Source organism: Bos indicus, chromosome 11 (assembly GCF_029378745.1).
Source record: "Bos indicus isolate NIAB-ARS_2022 breed Sahiwal x Tharparkar chromosome 11, NIAB-ARS_B.indTharparkar_mat_pri_1.0, whole genome shotgun sequence".
NCBI classification, from domain to species: domain Eukaryota; kingdom Metazoa; phylum Chordata; class Mammalia; order Artiodactyla; family Bovidae; genus Bos; species Bos indicus.
In genome coordinates, this window is record NC_091770.1 from 94,828,854 (window position 1) to 94,835,832 (window position 6,979).

Here is a 6,979-nt window from a genome sequence, read left to right on the forward strand (position 1 = left end):
TGCCTGTCAAATAGAATAATAGAATCTACACCTCATTGATGACTGGGTAAGAGAATGCAAGCAGAGGACCTGGCCCATGGACAGCCACACATATATACCCTGACTCCACAGACATGCACACGTATGCTCTTGAGGCATTAAAAGGATGGATAGACCCACAGGCTAAGATGCTCACTCCCAGACAGCCGCACATATCTTGCAGACAGACATAAACAGGCCCAGACGCTCACAGACCACCCCACACAGGGAGACCCGCACACAAACCCAGATGTGTACATATGCAAACATTTGCAGGCACCCAGACGCCCCCGCAGAGCCAGGCTGTGCCCCCTGCTCAGGCCCGGACAGAGCCGAGTCTGATCCGTATCTCTGTCAGCACTGCCACCCAGACAGAGCAGGCCCTGGAATGATGCCCGGGGGTCCCCCGCCCCCTACTTGGGAGCAACTTCTGTAGCAGCGCCCGCTGTTGGGCCAGGGAAGGGGGCGCTGCAGAGGAGGCTCTGCTCTCCCCAGAGTCCAGACTGAGAATAACATACACGGAGTGCGACACTCAGAGAGTACAGGGACAGGGAGGTGGGGAGGGAGGCAAAGAGTGGGACACAAAGAGAAAGGGACGGTGATGAAGACACACAGGCAGAGACGGAGAGGACAATAGGGACAAAGATAAGGGCAGAGAGGCAGAAGGACAGATCCCTAACAGACAGGGAAAGGGAGACGGAAAGAGAGAACAGCCACAGAGTAGCGAGCGAGATGGAAAGAGAGGGAACAGCCACAGAGTAGTGAAGAGGCAGAGAGACACAGACAGGGACCCAGGTTAAGAGACAGAGTCACAGGTGGACGGACGGCGTGATGGAGACAAAGGAGATGGAGGCTGAGAAGAATCAGAGATAAAGGGAGGTCCTGAGAGATAAAGGGAGAGCCAACAGAGACTGAGACAGAGCCAGGTAAACAGGTATGGTCGCTTTGAGGCTGGTGAAAAGTGACAGATGGAGAAGGTGGCACCGGAAGGACAGCAGAAATAGAGGCTCAGGTTGGAGGGCAGGCACTTGGTGGGGCAGGGGCGGAGTCTGGGCTCAGGCTGCCAGCCCAGCTCTGTCCCCTGGTGATGGGAGGGAGGAGATGTTGTCATCATTGCCACATGAGACTCTGAGGCAGGTTCCCACCTCCCTATATGCTCCTCCAGAGGGGACCAAGGGACCATCACCAAAGCCTTTTGGGCTCCAACCTGCTGTGAACACAGAGAGCCTCCTGGTTCCTGAGACCTACACCCAGGAACAGGCATTTCCATTTCCCAACTGCAAATTAGGCAATTTGCAGGGGCTGACGTCTTGACTATGAATGTGCTCCGTTCTGTCCCATCCTATGAAGTCTCCTTTCCCCTGGAGCAGGGACATAGGGGGCAGATGGAAAAGACCTTCCACAGTCTTCTTTGCCTTGCAAGAATTCTGGCAAGGTACTTAGTCACTCTAGACCTCAGTATCTTAATCTGTAAAATGGGACCAATAGTATCCACCTTATATAGAGGTATTGTTAGGATTCCATAAATGAGTGTACACAATGCTATATTCGTGGTCTGACTAAATATTAAGGGAGCTACAGGGGAGAGGTGAGAAATTGTTTGAAGAAGTTGGGAGAGACTCCAAGAAGGTGTTGTGTGAGTTGGGATCTTGGACAAACCAAAAGTGACCTGGTGGAGAAGGGGAGAAGGTGAGCATTCCTGGTGAGAACACAGCAGTACAGGCAAGGGGATTCAGAGCACCCTCAGGAGTGGGGAGTAATTTGATGGCTGCGGGTGCTCTGGGAGGTGGGTCAGCTTCAGCTCACAGACACCTTGGATACCAGCTGGGGCTTGGCCCTGGGGGCTTGGGGAGATACCTCTGATCGCCGTGCTCTTTCCTGAGCAGACCGCCTTCCCCACCCTGTACTCAGGTCGGAGTCCCACGTGGCAGAACCAGCTTCCTGGAGAGGAAGAGTTGGCCACTGTGGCTGGTGGGTCCTGCTGGCAAGAGTGGACACCTCCAGGCTTCATCTGCCAGCTGAAGCCCCAGGGAGGGGCTATCCTGGATCCTCCAGCCCCTGGAAACTCTAGGAGTGCCAGCAGGTCCTTCGTACCATCCTTTCCACCTTTCCCTTCCTCTCTTCCTCCCTTCTCCATGGCCCGGTGCTGGGCATTGAGGTCTGCAGTGCCCAATGGCTCAGTCATGTCTGACTCTATGACCTGATGGACTGTAGCCTAAAGGTACCCAGCCAGTGAGCATCAGATCTAGGTTCATCTTGCTAAAGGACATTTGTTGTTGTTTTTCAGTTGCCCAGTCGTGTCCTACTGTTTGAGACCCCATGGACTGCAGCACACCAGGCTTTCCCATCCTTCACTGTCTCCCGGAGTTTGCTCAAACTCATGTCCATTGAGTTGATGACCCCAACCAACCATCTCATCCTCTGTCATCCCCTTCTCTTCCTGCCTTCAATCTTTCCCAGCATCAGGGTCTTTTCCAATGAGTCAGCTCTTCGCATCAGGTGGCCCAAGTATTGGAGTTTCAGCTTCAGCATCAGTTCTTCCAATGAATATTCAGGGTTGATTTCCTTTAGGATTGACTGGTTTCATCTCCTTGTTGTCCAAGGGACTCTCAAGAGTCTTCTCCAGCACCACAGTTTGAAGGCATCAGTTCTTCGGTGCTCACCCTTTTTTATTGTCCAGCTCTCACATCCATACATGACTACTGGAAAAACCATAGCTTTGACTAGATGGACCTTTGTTGGCAAAGTAATGTCTCTGCTTTTTAATACGCTGTCTAGGTTGGTCATAGTTTCTTCAGGCATGTCCTGTGCTGGTCACTGAGGATACCAGTGATAAGACAGCCCCTGCCCTTGTAGCACTCAGAGTCTTGTGAAGGATACCAATGTCAAATAACCTCAAAGTGACTATGGATGTCTGTGACAAGGTGTATGTGAGACCATACACACAGGTGAGGGAAAGAACAGCTTCCTGGAGGAAGGTGTCACAGAGACCAGATTCATGAGTGGGAATTAACTCAGCAAGTGGGAGGGGAAGGTGGAGAAAAAGGAGTAGCAGCATGTACAAAGGTCCTGAGTCGAGCAGGTCCGAGGCACTCAGAGGTAGCTAGAATGCCTGGAGCTTTCAGAGTAAGTCTGAGTGGTGGGAATTTGGGGCTGGAGACATGGCCATTTGCTTTCCAGGCAACTTGCCTGTATCTTTATTCCAAGAGCACCAGGAAACTGGAAAAGATGTCCGGGCAGTTGGGAACAAAGATAAAGGTGCAGTCAGATGATGGGGCACCCGACTGCATGGAGGCAGAGGAGATGGGCTGGCTATGGGAGGGAAAAAGGGGACAGAGCCACAACTGGGTGGATGGTGGTGCCTTTCGAGGCAATGGGAAAATCTGTTGGGAAGAGGTCGGGGGGCAGGGGAAATGACCAGGGATTTGGAGTTTATGATGCCTTTAAGACATTGAAGTGCTGACCCGTCCTTCCCATCAAGGGGCCCTGAGTCGCGGGAGGGAGGTGTGAAAGGCACTTGGGACATTTACATTGCTTCTCTTCTTTGAGTTTCCCATCCCTCCTGAGCAAGTGGGTCCTTAAGCTGGTGTGTGAGACTTAAGTCACGAGTTGGCCTCTGCCCACCTCTCTGGTGCAGGACTCGGGCCCTGTCCATCTCTGGGTTTAAAGCCAGCCAAGTACACACCAAATTCACCCATGCTTTATACGCTGGGTGAGCCCTCTGCCTGGGGGTCCTTCCCCCTTCTCCCTTCAAAAACTCCTGCTCAGTTGCTCCCTCCTTTATGGACGCTTGCTTGCTTAGCCTTCTTCCCTCCTGACCCTGTTGTAACTAGGACCCTCAGAGTTAACTTACCACACAAGCAGTGATGTGTGTCTGTCCCCATTCACACCCTGCCACAGGCTCCCTGGGCCTGGCCCCTTCCTGCCTAGGTCAGCACAGCCAGCACACCGCTGGACACGGGGGTTCCTAGTAACATATCTAGAGCAAGTGAGCGAAGTCATGATGAATATGTAGGTGCATGCTTAAGGACTATTTAACTCTCTCACCACTATAAGCTCTATGACTCAGTGTCCCTGTGTTCTTTATATCACACCCAGTCCGGTGCCTGGCAGGTGGTGGATCCTTAAAAAAAAACACCTCCTAGATCCCGGAGAGATTAAGTGTCAGCATGGCCTTCCTGCGGATCAGAATCTGGCCCTTACACCTTTGGCCCTAGACGCTGTGCTGCTACCTACTTCTGAGATCCTGGGCGAATTACTTAACCTCTCTGAACTTCTAGCATCTTAAATCTGTAAAACGGAGGTAGTGCTTAACACCTACTTCACAGAGTTTCGTGAACACTGAAGGATATAACTCAGAGTGCCTGGCATGTAGGATGCTCTGCTGGGGTGGGGGTGGGGGGAAGGGGGGAAGTGTTGCTATTTATTGAATTCAATTCAGTCTTTCACTTCAGGCACCTTTATGAGTCTTTGCTCCAACAGAAGAGGCAAGGGAGGGGGCTCCACTGTGGGACGGCCTCAGAATTTCTCAGCCAGAGGCTGGGATGGGGGTGAGCTTCGAGGCGGTTCCGGGCAGAGGGGGTGGCTGCGGAGCCTGGAGCTGCTCGAGGAGGCCTCTGGGGACTGGGGAGGGGGCGGAAGCCGGAGCTGAGGTCGGATCCGGCAGGGTGAGGAGTCGAGACATCCTGCGTGGGCGCCCGCGGAGACCTAACCGAAGCTCCGGGGGGAGCCGCGCCGGCACCGTGGGGACTGGAAGAGGGACGCCAGGGGTGGGGCAACAGAGCCCCCGCAGCGACCGGGCGAAGGGCTCCCCCTGGCGGTGCACCGCGGCATTGCTCTGGTGGGGTCCGCACTGTTGAAATACCCTTCAGGGAGGTCAGATATCTGTTGTTTTAGTCGCTAAGTCTTTCGACCCCATAGACTGTAGCCCGCAAGGCTTCTCAGGCCATGGAATTTCCCAGGCAAGAATACTGGAGTGGGTTGCCATTTCCTCTTCCAGGGATCCTCCCGACTCAGGGCTTGAACCCTCATCTCCTGCATTGGCAGGCATTTTCTGTACCACTGAGCCACCTGGGGAGCCTCAGCTGAGAGACCTGAGAGCTATTCTATTTGGGGCTCTGGACGCTTTCCTCCGCTTCTGCTTTGGAGTCCCTAAGGTGTGCCAGGTACTGCATTAGGCAGTGTCCAGGGCTGTGACGGCATGGACTCACACAGCTCAGGGATTGGCACCCAGGAGGTCCCACCAAATGTCCTCCTTTTCTTTAGGCTCAGTCCTGCAAGCCTCTGGGCAGAGATGTTGGGCTTAAGCCTGAGGTGTTCCCCAAGTATGGAAAGGGAAGAGGAAGTGCAATTCCAATTCCAGGCACCCATCCTGGGCTCCTCTGGGGGCTCACTCTGCACCTCCCTTCCCAGTGGCCTCCATGAATGAGGACTGAAGCCCATCTGCCTGGTGTGTGATGGGTGGGCAGGTGTGGGGTGTGCTGGGTATAGACTGGGGGGAGGTGTGTTTTGATGTCAGTTTCTGTTTGTGTCATGTTGGTGTGTATGTTAATTTGGGGGTGTCTAAAGGCAATGGCACCCCACTCCAGTACTCTTGCCTGGAAAATCCCATGGATGGAGGAGCCTGGTAGGCTGCAGTCCACGGGGTTGCTAAGAGTCGGACACGACTGAGCGACTTCACTTTCACTTTTCACTTTCATGCATTGGAGAAGGAAATGGCAACCCTCTCCAGTGTTCTTGCCTGGAGAATCCCAGGGACGGGAGAGCCTGATGGGCTGCTGTCTATGGGGTCGCACAGAGTCGGACACGACTGAAGTGACTTAGCAGCAGCAGCAGCAGCATGTCTTTGTTGGGGGTTTCCCAGGAGGCGCAGTGGTAAAGAACCCACCAGCCAATGCAGGAGATGCAAGACACTCAGGTTTGATCCTTGGGTGGGGAATATCTCCTGGAGTAGGAAGTGATAGCCCACTCCAGTATTCTTACCTGGAAAATTCCATTGACAGAGGAACCTGGTGGAGTAGTCTGTGGGATCGCAAAGAGTCAGACATGACTGACCATGTATGCGTGCACACATGTCTTTGTTGAGATGTGTGTGTCTGTGATCAGGTGTGTGCATCTTTGTTCAGGGATGTTTGTCCATGTGCGTCTATGACTAGGAGTGTGTGTCTGTGTCTGTGATCCAGAGTGTGTGTGTTTGTGATTAGGCATGTGTGTCTTTGTTCAAGGGTGTGTTTAAATCTGTGTGTTCACACAGGGATAAGAGTTCAGATGAACACAGGTGTTCAAGGGGGTGTCTGTGTACTGCAGGTGGGGGGTAGGAATGCTGCAGTTTGGGGGTTTGTGTTATGGGGCTAAGGGTGATCTGGGCCTGCCTGAGGAGGGGGTGAAAAGCCCTAACCATGTTTGTACCCAACAGAGGAGTGGCCAGGCCCCTACCCTGTCCCCTCACTGCAGCCCGTCAGGACCAGTGCTTTCCTTTCCTCCCTCTTCCCTAAGCCCTACCCATATTGAGTCTAGCTCTCTATGTTCATCTTGGAGATGAAGAAACCAGGCCTCGAGCAGGGAGAGACTGGCCCAGGACTCTCAGCCAGAGGGCAGTGGAGCCAGGGTCCTGGCCAGACTGCCAGCTCCAGCCTGAATTCTTTCTTCTCCAGGAGGGCACTGCACACCTTGCGCCCAGCCTGGGGCGGGGGTGGAGATGGGTTTCTGGGCTGGGCTGCGTGGGGAGTAGGGCACAAAGGCCCAGTGTCTGCCCTGGCCTCTCCAGCCTGGCCCTGCCCTGTTCCGGGAGCCGGGTGGGTGTCCAGCGCCAGGCTGGGCGAAGAGGGCCACCTGTGACATCCATGCTCACCTGGACCTGGCCCCAGTGCTGGACCCACCTGCCCCACCGCCCCGTGTGCTGACTCTCACTGGGTGTGACCAGGAACTAACACTTTGCCCACATTCGGGGCTCATCGTGCCA